We start from the raw sequence: 13,816 nt of genomic DNA on the forward strand, positions 1-13,816 counted from the left end.
AAATAAGCCCCATTACAATTTTTTGCATAGGATTGTGCTATTATTGAATATAAATAGTACTCAATTACGAAATAGAAATCAAACAAAAACACACTAATTAACCTGAAGAATGATATATAAAATAAACAAAACAGAGAGAGACGTGGAGTGATTTAGAGGTTGTAAAATCTAGAAGGCATGCATAAAAAAAGAATTTTGAATGTTGAAAGGCATTAAAAGACAAATATGGGGAGAGAGGGATTGGATGTTGTAAAATGTTTTTTTGCAGCTATATCCCTTGATTTTCGTGTATTTAAATATTTCATCACTTCAACATTAATGTGTATATATATATATATATATATATATATATATATATATGATAAGAGATAACCATTCATGTGCGAGATATACATACCTCCTAATATACATACCCTCACATGCTTCACCAGCAACATCGTATGGGAAAATTATGCCACTTTGGCACAACTTACTGGATACGGTGCAAGTCAATAGTCACTTTTAATGTCGTTAGTTTAATGAGACGATAAAAATAATTGTTCAGCGGCTTCTCCTATAGAACTAGAAGGATGAAAATAGTGTGAAGTGGACGTTGTATCTGCTAAAGTGTAGTGAGATTGACGTCCATTTCCTTTTAGGATAAAGTTTTTCTTCAAATTGGGTTTTAAAAGGATTTCTTCCAACCTAACCAATAATAATGACATGTATTCTTTGAGCATGTAAAAATCACATTTTTTCAATAGCAAGGATAGCATTAACACAAGAAGCTCCTCTTTTAGAAAGTGGCAAGATTACAACCTAGTAGAAGACAAAACATAAATTATGAGGAGAGAATATTTCCAACCTAGAAAGTCGAAAACCAAAGTACTTAAAATAAGAAAAGAATATTTTACAAATGATGCTCTAACTAGAACTAAGGCTTCACAGAATGCATAAATATGAGATGCAATGTCACCATTATGAGCAGTAACCCTCCAAGTCACATATCATGGAGTTCCAATTGTTATCCTTCCCAATCCTGTTTATGATCATCATGTTTATAATGGTCCTGAAAAAAGGGACGAGATCCACTTTAAATCTACCCCCAGGGCCATCGAAGCTACCTATAATAGGAAGCATGCACCACTTCATTGGCTCTCTTCCCCATCGTGCATTAAGAGACTTAGCCAAGAAACATGGACCTTTGATGCATGTTCGACTGGGGGAAGTTTCCACCATTGTTGTTTCATCTCCAGAGCTTGCCAAAGAGGTGATGAAAACCCATGATTCCATCTTTGCATCAAGGCCTTGTATCCTAGCTTCAACCATCCTGTCTTATGATTCTACAAGCATTGCCTTTGCACCATATGGTCATTGCTGGAGACAACTAAGAAAAATTTGCATACTAGAGCTTTTAAGTCAAAAACACGTTGAATCTTCCCGACCAATTGGAGAAGAAGAGCTGTCAGCTCTCATCAAATGGATTGCTTCGAAAGCTGGATCTCCAATCAATCTTACCCAGAAAGTGTTTTCAACAATATTTGGCATTACTTCCAGGGCTGCCTTCGGAAAGAAATGCCAAGAGCAAGATAAATTCATATCAATTGTGAAGGAATCTATTGAGTTGGCTGGAGGTTTCAATATTGCAGATGTATTTCTCATATAATGGAGAACGTGATCAATGAACACAAAGAAGCAAAGGCAACAACAAGAGCAGGAGAGGCTGCAGCAACAGCAGAAGAGTTGGTAGATGTTCTCTTAAAATTTCAGGAGCATGGTGACAGTGAGTTTTCCTTAACTAACGACAACATCAAGGCTGTAATCATGGTAATCTCATTCACCTTCTGCTGATATATCATGCTTTTCTACTTCCACATAATTCCATTCAAACCTCTTCATCAATCCATTTATCTCTTCTTATTAATTTAAGCTTTTAGGATAAGCAGTGATTTAACATGATATCAAAGCTGATGTTCTGAATTCAAACACTGAAGTTTGAGCTCCATTGTGAGGGGGTGTGATGAAATATAAATTAAATGATTAAATTCATCTCTTGCTATAAGCATAAACTTAAACTTTTGAGATAAGTGGTGATTGATTAACACCTTTTAGGACATTTTTGCCACCGGGAGTGAGACATCAGCCACAACCCTGAACTGTGCAATGTCGGAAATGATAAAGCATCCAAGAGTGATGAAGAAGGCACAAGCAGAGGTAAGAGAAGTCTTTAACAGAAAAGGGAGAGTTGATGAGACAGCCATTGATGCGATGAAATATTTGAAGCTTGTTGTTAAGGAGACCCTGAGATTACACACTCCTGCTCCTCTGTTACTTCCTAGAGAGTGCAGAGAGAAATGTGAAATTAATGGGTACAAAATTCCTGTCAAAACTAAAGTCATTGTGAATGCATGGGCAATTGGAAGAGACCCCAGATATTGGACTGAACCTGAGAGTTTTGATCCAGAGAGATTCATTGATAGCTCTATTGGCTTCAAGGGGACTAATTTTGAGTTTATCCCATTTGGAGCTGGAAGGAGGATATGCCCAGGCATGGCATTTGGCCTGGTTAGTGTTGAGGTTCCACTTGCACTGCTTTTGTACCATTTTGACTGGAAACTTCCCAATGGAATGAAGCATGAAGAATTGGACATTACTGAGTTCTCTGGAGTTACAGTAAGAACAAAATATGATCTGCAATTAATTCCAATTGCTTAATTATATATAATCCCTTGCCAGTTGAGTAATCACAGGCATGAACTGTGAGATTTATGAAAAATTTACTCTCTTTTAGTTCACATCATGTGTAAGAAGTTGTGTTAAAAACAAGTACACCTCAGTTGTTGTGGCCCTTCATTGATGTGTTAAGTTAAGCAGCTTGATTTCCTCTGTGTTGGTAGCTGTCAGAGAAAGAAACAGTGTATTTTGTATGTGGAGGAATCTAGTACTCATAATAGAATTTATTGGGCTAACTTTATTTTATATAGGTGAGAGTATGGGCTTCTTTTCTGTGTCCAAAAATGGCCCAAGCCAAAAAAACGAAAGAAATAAATACAACAATCTTCCACTTGGACAACATAAGTCATTCAATTGCAAATTAAAAAACAAATGCAAACAAGCATCTCAAAATATAAAAGAGATGTGTTAAATATGAGAACTCTCTAGTCCTTTTTATAGCATTACTCAAAACTTATTACGACTTCGATGTCAGGACGGTTACTTGACGGCCATCTAACAATTGAGCGCCGCAAAGCTTTTTAGAGCTTCAAACAAGGAACGTCATGACGTTCATCTGACGATAAGCATAAAAACTACAAAATATAAATCTTTTTTTTCACACCAAATACTTAGGTGATGAAGAGATTATACAAGCAGAGTTTTGTACACCTAACATACTTCATTTGAAACTCCAACATAGAAAAATAGTACTCTTCTGAATATTTCCTGTTAGCCTCTTAAACTGATCAAACACCTTAATAATAACAGGTAAAGATTTCACATCATCTGATTAACATTAAGAAATCATCTGCAAAACGAAAATGAGTGATATGTAAATTTGAGTACTTAGGGATGAAATTTGAACAAACTTGCTCCCTCCACTGCCTTAGTCATTAACTTTGTCAAAACCTCCATTATATATAAGAAAGAGATAAGGTGACAATTTATCACCCTGACGCAAATCTGACGCAAATCTTTTTTTTCCTTTGAAGAACCCAAGTAGACAAAGGAACGTTAGTAATGCTGTAACAACTTAGGAAAAATCGCTAGCTACATCTGCGTTAACACCTTAAAATGATTAATCAATTTAAAAATTTCATAGAATTTTTTATAAAGCTCAATGAATGATGAAACCCAATTAAGAGAGTCATACACTTAATTCTCTTAATTTCATAATTAATGTCTACTTTCAAAGTGCATCTAGCTTTCCATTTCTCTTTCTCTTTACCTTAGGAACAAGTGTAATGATTGTTACATTTACCTCTCCCAAAAGCTTACACCATTTGCAAACAAATTCTTTATTGCTTCAATCACATCAAATGGAAAAATAGTCCAAGCCTTCTGATTGAGCAATAGCTACTACTATCTGAGAGTTGGAAATATGTGCTTAATTGCACTATCTTTTTTTCCTTCTAAGCAGTGCTTGCACTATCTGATTCTGCATATTTTCTTCTTCCTACCCAAAATGACGTCATTGAGATCCAAGTAGATTTTGGTTTATCTGATTAGGTTCCTCCACTTTTACCCATTACTGTTGATAATAAAAGATTCAACTGAACTAAGTGTCATGATTTTTTCCTTCGCATTGAAGAGTTTTCCCTGTAAAAATTTAGTATCTTGCTTGTGGGTGCTTGATTTAATTATTTCTGCAATGTTTGTGAGCTAATTTTGGTGCTAAAAGTTGTTATTAGCCTATTTGATTTGCAAAAAGTAAAAAATAAACAGCTATGTATTTGTCATTAGCATTCACCCTAACACAAAGCACCTACAAAGTGAACAAAGAAGCCGGCCCTAGGTTTAGAGAAAACCTAGAAAGAAAAAACTGTGCTACCTCCTCTTTCCCCTCTGTGCTACCTCCTCTTTCCCCTCCCCCCTACTCCCCTCTCCTTTCTTACCCCTTCCTCTTTTTTTTTTTTTTTTTTTTTTTTTTTTGATCAATCAAGTTGCTTTGGCCATCCATTTGCTTATGCTACACTACCTCAATCCGCTGGTTTTTTATTGTGTTTTTGTTGTTTTTTAATAAGGGTTTGACTTTTCTTTATATCTGCTTTCATGAGCGATTTTTGGGGTGAAGGTTTTTGTTTTGACCTTTAGGTCAAGTAGGATTAGTTTCGGCGTGAGAATTTTGCTCTTATAGCCGAGAAATAAAAGTTGGGAATATGAGCTACCAATGTATTAGATTGAGTTTGCCTAGAACATATAATTTATCAGAGCTTTATGCTCTTGATCTTTTTTCAATTAATGAATATGAATGATTTTCCTTAAAAAAAAAAAAACACACACACACACACAAAGCACCTGCATCCCTTTTCTTTTAAAAAAATTTTGACCTAAGATTTTAATTTTTCTAATCACATCCTTTAAGTAGCCGATTCTTCTAATAATATAGCACGTTAATTTGTTCAAGATGCTATCATTCGGGCGAGAAAATTGGAAACAAAGGATGATCATTCAAAAACAGAGGGAGTATTGGTGTATTCAAAGCCCCGAAAGAATTGACCACATCAACAAAAGATCCGGCAAATACCATATTTAAGTTTTTTAAGGTAATCAACAACGTTAACTCCTCTTCAAATTTTATGTGTCTTTCTTGCTCTCTATCCGCTATCCATTATGCTGAAAGGAAAGAATCAATTTTGATGGGTTTAATGCTTCTTTTGCAAGCCGTTTGGCCGCGCCATTCAAAGTCCGCTAGACATGGTTGACCTTCCAACAATATAGAGAGTTCAAAAACCCCCTAGTTTCATCAATTAGATGTCCATACTAGCTCAAATTTTCTCCCTCTTTTTTCAGGGCTCTACACCACTCGAAGAGTACTATCCTAAAAAATCCTAATTCTCGACCAAAATTTATAGTTGACAGATATTAAATTAATAGTTATTCCAAAAGCTTAAGCTTATAGGAAGAAGTAAATGTAATCATTTAATCATTACTTTAACACTCTCCCCTCACGTGTGAGCTCAAACTCATTTTCAATAGGTGAAGCCCTCAAGCCCAACATGTAGAGTATTTAATTGAAAATGGGGGGTGAAATGACGGAGTCAAGGTTCGATCCTAGAACCTTTGGCTCTGTTACCATGTTAAATTACCAGTTATCTCAAAAGCTTAAGCTTACAGGTAGATGTAAATTTAATCATTACTTTAACACTCCCCCGTATAGGCTCAAACTACAAAGAGAAAGTTTGAATTTAGAACTTTTGTTTTTAATACCATGATACTCCAACACTACTGATAAAATATTGATTAAATGATTGAATTCATCAATTCTTCTCTGCTTAAAGTTTTAAAATAAGTAGTAATTTATTCGTTCCACATACTCTTACTAATTCAAAAGCTCATTTTCATCTTTTTTTTTTTTTTTTTTTTTTGGTAACATCATTTTCATCTCAATTGCACAACAATTTACTAAATAATGATATTAGTCATTCCTTCAAAGTTGAAACACCATTGAAGACCATGAACCCAAAGCTTTGAATCCTTCTTCTCCACAAAACACATTGAAAACCCCACTTAACACGCACTTTACACACTTTCAACAAAAACACGTTACGACCATTTTGCACAAAAACACAAACTCCACGCGTTCTTACTACGTTTTTTGTGTTGCCATTAGTGGAGTGGGGACCAATCATTGGTCAACTGCTGACTGACACCTGTTTGCAATTTTGCAGAGAAGGGTCCGGTCCGGTCCACGGTCTTTGCCGAAATATATTTTTAATATTTGCAGTTTAGTACCAAAATATGAAATACGCAAAGCAGACTCACAGAATCTGCATTGTACTTCACGTTGTTGACACGAACGTACGTGTTAGTCAACAACGTTTTAAAAATAAAATAATTAGTTTAGTCTAGTGATGATAGACCGTATATATATGGTTAGAGCATCGCACCAAATTTATTAATTAAAATAGTTAGCCAACAACATTTATTTATCTTACCTAACTACTCTTATTATTATTATTTTTTTTGTTTTTCAAAAGCACACTCAACCTCATTTTAATTATTTACTGTTATTTTAAACCATTTCTTTATTCTTTCTCTAATATTCATATTTTTTATTGTTTATCTTATCATAACGTTCATATTGAAAAAATAAAATAAAATGAGGGACCAGTGTGTTTAAGGTTTTTTTTTTTTTAAATAATATTTACGTAGAATCAGAATAATACTCAAAAGAATCGTAATATTTCTTTATTTTTTAAAAAATATTTATCTTAGTCTAACGTAATAAAATATGTATATACGAGTGTAGGAGAGCCTCGATTGGAGTTGCTAAGTGTTAGATCAATCTGAATAAGTGTGGAACAGATGACGTACCCCTGTCCTATTATTTTACTGAGTGTTAATCCATTTTTATTTATTTATTTTGCATTTGATAGTTACTTTAATTTAAAAATAAGAAGAAAACAAAAGGCCACCAACCGGAACTAAGTACGTAGCTGGATTTTTCTACTTTACACAAATATTAAAAGCATTTCTTTTCCCTAGAATGATTTTGCACCCTTCCCTCTACGCATAAAACTCTTTTATTATTTAATTAGCCCCAACGCCATAATAATTTATTAATGTTAGGCCGGACATTGACGCCGGTGGCCGGTCTATTATCATGAGTCATGACCTTAAATATTATCATACTCACCTGCCGCTGTCCACCATCTTCCGCCGGTTGGGACCAAACTCCCTATATCCTTATTTTATATAAACTAAACCTGACTTTCTTCATTTATGTTTTGTTACGGGAAGGTGCGGAAGTATGATTTTTTTTTTTTAAGGAGATGGACAGACTTATATAAATACAAAAATACATAGATACACATAATATCTTTAGATGCGTATAATTTGTGTGTGATTATATAAAATAAAAGCATAAAAGTATTACATTTAATCTCATGGCATCACAAACACATAATAGTATAAATAATTAGCAAAATAAAATAAACACGATCTATAGGGTTCAAGAAAAACGGTGCATTTGAGTATATACTCTTTTTTTCTTCTAACAATTTCGTGAAACTCTAAATAACAATAATGCTAAGAGTCGAGCCAAATAATAGTAACTAATTGTTGGTTAAAAGCCACTCAAAGAACCCAAATCATTTAACTTTTTCTTTTATATATTCAATTAAAATTTCAAACCAAATTGAACTTCTAGTTAAAAGCGAACTAGAATATGAAGGAAAACAAAATAAATAGGATATTTTATGTTTTTTATGTTGAAAAAGGGGGTAAACAAAAAAAAGAAATAAAAGGGGACAAAAATATTATTTGGAGGGGAACATAAAAAAAATGAATTAAAATGGGTCACAAATATTCTTTTGGGGGATAAAAATATTATTTTGAGAAGATAAATTTATAAAATGGGTATATTTTAAGCAAATTTGTAAAAACTTTGAAAGACAGAAAATAAAAATTTTAACAAAGACAAAGTAGCCAGGGAATGGAGAAATGCTACATGCACTACAGTGAAAATCACTATTAAATTTTAGATTTGATGGTAATTTTTACTATCATATCAAGAAGTGTACTTAAGAGTAAGCATTTAAAAGTGTACGTAGCATTTCTCCGGGAAAGGGCATCAACAATATGCCGCTCTTTCTAGTAGGAAGAATTTAGGATACCAATCAAGTAGAAGACAAACCAGAAATCAAGATACCAAGGCTCCACAGAAGGCATAAATATGGATGCATGAGAGAAGCAGTAATTCTCATCCACAGTTCTAACTAGCTACTTTCCTCGCATGGAGCTCCAAATGTTCAGTAATTCTCATCCACAGCTCTAACTAGCTACTTTCCTCACATGGAGCTCCAAATGTTCCCCTTTCCTATCCTGCTCACCTTCTTTCTCTTTATCTTTGCAGCACTGAAAATAAGCAAGAGATCATCCAAAACCAACTCAACCTCAAATCTACCCCCAGGGCCATGGAAGCTTCCTATCATAGGAAACTTGCACCAGTTGGTTGGCTCTCTTCCCCATCGTGCATTGAGAGACCTTGCCAAGATACATGGTCCTCTCATGTATCTTCAGCTGGGAGAAGTTCCCACCATTGCAGTTTCATCACCAGAGTTAGCCAAAGAGGTGATGAAAACCCATGATTCTAACTTTGCAACAAGGCCTAGCATTCTAGCTTCAGAAATCATGTCTTATGATTCTGCAGACATTGTCTTTGCTCGATATGGCAATTACTGGAGACAACTAAGAAAAATTTGTGTCTAGAGCTTTTAAGCTCAAAACGTGTTGAATCTTTCCGACCAATTAGAGAAGAAGAGCTGTCAAACCTCATCAAATGGATTGCTTCAAAAGCAGGATCTTCTATCAATCTTACAGAGAAATTGTTTTCAACCATGTCTGTCATTACTGCAAGGGCAGCCTTTGGTAAGCAATGCAAAGATAAAGACAAATTCCTGTCGGCTGTGCTGGAAGTTTTTATGGTGGCTGGAGGTTTCGAAATTGCAGATGTCTTTCCTTCTGTGAAACTGCTTCATCTGATCAATGGGATGAGGATAAAACTTGAGAGGTTGCATCAAGTAGCTGACAGCGTGCTGGAAAACATCATCAATGAACATAAAGAGGCCAAGGCAAAAACAAAATCAGGAGAGGCTGCTGCAGCCATAGAAGATTTGGTAGATGTTCTCTTAACCTTTCAGGAGCACGGTGGCAGTGAGTTTTCCTTAACTAACGACAACATCAAAGCTGTAATCCTGGTAATTATATTCACCTTTTGCTGATATCATGATTTTGTACTTCCACCGAATTTTGATTTGATTACCATAATTATCATTATCTTCACTGACCCCAATTATCCTATAAATTCGAGTTTTTTTGTATCATAAACTTCATGAAAAAATAAGAGTAAGATATAGTTCTTTTGAGCTCTTCCCTAATGATGGATGTACGTGTCTAATACCGAACAATCCGTAAATCTTTATCTCCTTGTGTTCTCTTTCTTCTTTCTCTCAGAACCTACTTGGAGTGATCACTCAGATATCTTTCTTTCTATTGATTTAAAGGGATTTTTTTTTGGAAGTGCATGATTCAAACTTCATTGATCCCTTTCAGGACATGTTCAGTGCTGGGAGTGAGACATCAGCCACAACCATGACTTGGGGAATGGCAGAAAAGATTAAGAATCCCACAGTGATGAAGAAGGCACAAACTGAGGTGAGAGAAGTCTTCAATAGAAATGGGAAGGCCGATGAAATAGCCATGAATGAGATGAAGTATTTGAAGTTGGTTGTTAAGGAGACCCTGAGATTACACCCTCCTGCTCCTCTGCTAGTTCCTAGAGAATCTAGAGAGAGGTGTGAAATTAATGGGTATGAAATTCCTGTCAAAACTAAAGTCATTGTTAATGCTTGGGCAATTGGAAGAGACCCCAAATATTGGAATGAACCTGAGAAGTTTGATCCAGAGAGATTCCTTGATAACCCTATAGATTATAAGGGGACAAATTTCGAATTTATCCCATTTGGAGCAGGGAGGAGGATTTGCCCAGGGATGACATTTGGGCTTGTCAGTGTTGAGTTTGCACTTGCAATGTTTTTGTACCATTTTGATTGGAAACTTCCTAATGGAATGAAGCATGAAGACATGGACATGGCTGAGACCTCAGGCCTCACAGCTAGAAGAAAAGCAGATCTGCACTTGATTCCCACTCCATATTATCCGGTTGCCAGTTGAATAATTATGCTCAAGAATGGAAGATATATAGATGTTTCATTGCTCTTTGGATCTTTATCATAGCCATATCATGTACAAATCTATTGCAATGTGTTATGGGATTTCTTTGAGTTAAATAATGCATTGCTAATAAAGGTGACCAGTGTATTAAAAAATGCTATAGGGTGTTGGTGACATATGAAGCAAGAGAACTGCTACATGCCTAGGTGAAGTACATTAAAAACATCATACAGCTATCTTGTTCTGCCAAAGACAAACCAGCAGCATATGTCAGGATCTCTCTATGGTCCCAAAACCAGCAGCATACGTCAGCAGCTATTTTGTTTTACTTGAATTACCACCTGTTTTGAAAAGACTCCTTAAATTTCAAAAACTCTTAATTTAATCCTATGCAATTTCAAAAAAAATATGAACATGCAAATACAGTAAATAAGCCCCATTACAATTTTTTGCAGAGGATTGTGCTATTATTGAATATAAATAGTACTCAATTACGAAATAGAAATCAAACAAAAACACACTAATTAACCTGAAGAATGATATATAAAATAAACAAAACAGAGAGAGACGTGGAGTGATTTAGAGGTTGTAAAATCTAGAAGGCATGCATAAAAAAAGAATTTTGAATGTTGAAAGGCATTAAAAGACAAATATGGGGAGAGAGGGATTGGATGTTGTAAAATGTTTTTTTGCAGCTATATCCCTTGATTTTCGTGTATTTAAATATTTCATCACTTCAACATTAATGTGTATATATATATATATATATATATATATATATATATATATATATATGATAAGAGATAACCATTCATGTGCGAGATATACATACCTCCTAATATACATACCCTCACATGCTTCACCAGCAACATCGTATGGGAAAATTATGCCACTTTGGCACAACTTACTGGATACGGTGCAAGTCAATAGTCACTTTTAATGTCGTTAGTTTAATGAGACGATAAAAATAATTGTTCAGCGGCTTCTCCTATAGAACTAGAAGGATGAAAATAGTGTGAAGTGGACGTTGTATCTGCTAAAGTGTAGTGAGATTGACGTCCATTTCCTTTTAGGATAAAGTTTTTCTTCAAATTGGGTTTTAAAAGGATTTCTTCCAACCTAATCAATAATAATGACATGTATTCTTTGAGCATGTAAAAATCACATTTTTTCAATAGCAAGGATAGCATTAACACAAGAAGCTCCTCTTTTAGAAAGTGGCAAGATTACAACCTAGTAGAAGACAAAACATAAATTATGAGGAGAGAATATTTCCAACCTAGAAAGTCGAAAACCAAAGTACTTAAAATAAGAAAAGAATATTTTACAAATGATGCTCTAACTAGAACTAAGGCTTCACAGAATGCATAAATATGAGATGCAATGTCACCATTATGAGCAGTAACCCTCCAAGTCACATATCATGGAGTTCCAATTGTTATCCTTCCCAATCCTGTTTATGATCATGATGTTTATAATGGTCCTGAAAAAAGGGACGAGATCCACTTTAAATCTACCCCCAGGGCCATCGAAGCTACCTATAATAGGAAGCATGCACCACTTCATTGGCTCTCTTCCCCATCGTGCATTAAGAGACTTAGCCAAGAAACATGGACCTTTGATGCATGTTCGACTGGGGGAAGTTTCCACCATTGTTGTTTCATCTCCAGAGCTTGCCAAAGAGGTGATGAAAACCCATGATTCCATCTTTGCATCAAGGCCTTGTATCCTAGCTTCAACCATCCTGTCTTATGATTCTACAAGCATTGCCTTTGCACCATATGGTCATTGCTGGAGACAACTAAGAAAAATTTGCATACTAGAGCTTTTAAGTCAAAAACACGTTGAATCTTCCCGACCAATTGGAGAAGAAGAGCTGTCAGGTCTCATCAAATGGATTGCTTCGAAAGCTGGATCTCCAATCAATCTTACCCAGAAAGTGTTTTCAACAATATTTGGCATTACTTCCAGGGCTGCCTTCGGAAAGAAATGCCAAGAGCAAGATAAATTCATATCAATTGTGAAGGAATCTATTGAGTTGGCTGGAGGTTTCAATATTGCAGATGTATTTCTCATATAATGGAGAACGTGATCAATGAACACAAAGAAGCAAAGGCAACAACAAGAGCAGGAGAGGCTGCAGCAACAGCAGAAGAGTTGGTAGATGTTCTCTTAAAATTTCAGGAGCATGGTGACAGTGAGTTTTCCTTAACTAACGACAACATCAAGGCTGTAATCATGGTAATCTCATTCACCTTCTGCTGATATATCATGCTTTTCTACTTCCACATAATTCCATTCAAACCTCTTCATCAATCCATTTATCTCTTCTTATTAATTTAAGCTTTTAGGATAAGCAGTGATTTAACATGATATCAAAGCTGATGTTCTGAATTCAAACACTGAAGTTTGAGCTCCATTGTGAGGGGTGTGATGAAATATAAATTAAATGATTAAATTCATCTCTTGCTATAAGCATAAACTTAAACTTTTGAGATAAGTGGTGATTGATTAACACCTTTTAGGACATTTTTGCCACCGGGAGTGAGACATCAGCCACAACCCTGAACTGTGCAATGTCGGAAATGATAAAGCATCCAAGAGTGATGAAGAAGGCACAAGCAGAGGTGAGAGAAGTCTTTAACAGAAAAGGGAGAGTTGATGAGACAGCCATTGATGCGATGAAATATTTGAAGCTTGTTGTTAAGGAGACCCTGAGATTACACACTCCTGCTCCTCTGTTACTTCCTAGAGAGTGCAGAGAGAAATGTGAAATTAATGGGTACAAAATTCCTGTCAAAACTAAAGTCATTGTGAATGCATGGGCAATTGGAAGAGACCCCAGATATTGGACTGAACCTGAGAGTTTTGATCCAGAGAGATTCATTGATAGCTCTATTGGCTTCAAGGGGACTAATTTTGAGTTTATCCCATTTGGAGCTGGAAGGAGGATATGCCCAGGCATGGCATTTGGCCTGGTTAGTGTTGAGGTTCCACTTGCACTGCTTTTGTACCATTTTGACAGGAAACTTCCCAATGGAATGAAGCATGAAGAATTGGACATTACTGAGTTCTCTGGAGTTACAGTAAGAACAAAATATGATCTGCAATTAATTCCAATTGCTTAATTATATATAATCCCTTGCCAGTTGAGTAATCACAGGCATGAACTGTGAGATTTATGAAAAATTTACTCTCTTTTAGTTCACATCATGTGTAAGAAGTTGTGTTAAAAACAAGTACACCTCAGTTGTTGTGGCCCTTCATTGATGTGTTAAGTTAAGCAGCTTGATTTCCTCTGTGTTGGTAGCTGTCAGAGAAAGAAACAGTGTATTTTGTATGTGGAGGAATCTAGTACTCATAATAGAATTTATTGGGCTAACTTTATTTTATATAGGTGAGAGTATGGGCTTCTTTTCTGTGTCCAAAAATGGCCCAAGCCAAA

At 35.4% G+C, this 13,816-nt stretch overlaps 3 pseudogenes; all 3 read left to right on the forward strand.

The window, feature by feature from the left end:
* The first annotated feature begins 988 nt into the window (after window positions 1–988).
* On the forward strand, window positions 989–2,723 carry LOC132176360 (cytochrome P450 71D11-like; annotated as a pseudogene).
* Window positions 2,724–8,490: 5,767 nt separating this feature from the next.
* Window positions 8,491–10,371, forward strand: LOC132174601 (desmethyl-deoxy-podophyllotoxin synthase pseudogene; annotated as a pseudogene).
* Window positions 10,372–11,794: 1,423 nt separating this feature from the next.
* LOC148586663 (cytochrome P450 71D11-like) lies at window positions 11,795–13,528 on the forward strand (annotated as a pseudogene).
* The last annotated feature ends 288 nt before the right edge of the window (window positions 13,529–13,816 follow it).

This window comes from Corylus avellana, chromosome 3, assembly GCF_965113065.1.
Source record: "Corylus avellana chromosome 3, dhCorAvel1.hap1.2, whole genome shotgun sequence".
In the NCBI taxonomy this organism is placed as follows: Eukaryota; Viridiplantae; Streptophyta; class Magnoliopsida; order Fagales; family Betulaceae; genus Corylus; species Corylus avellana.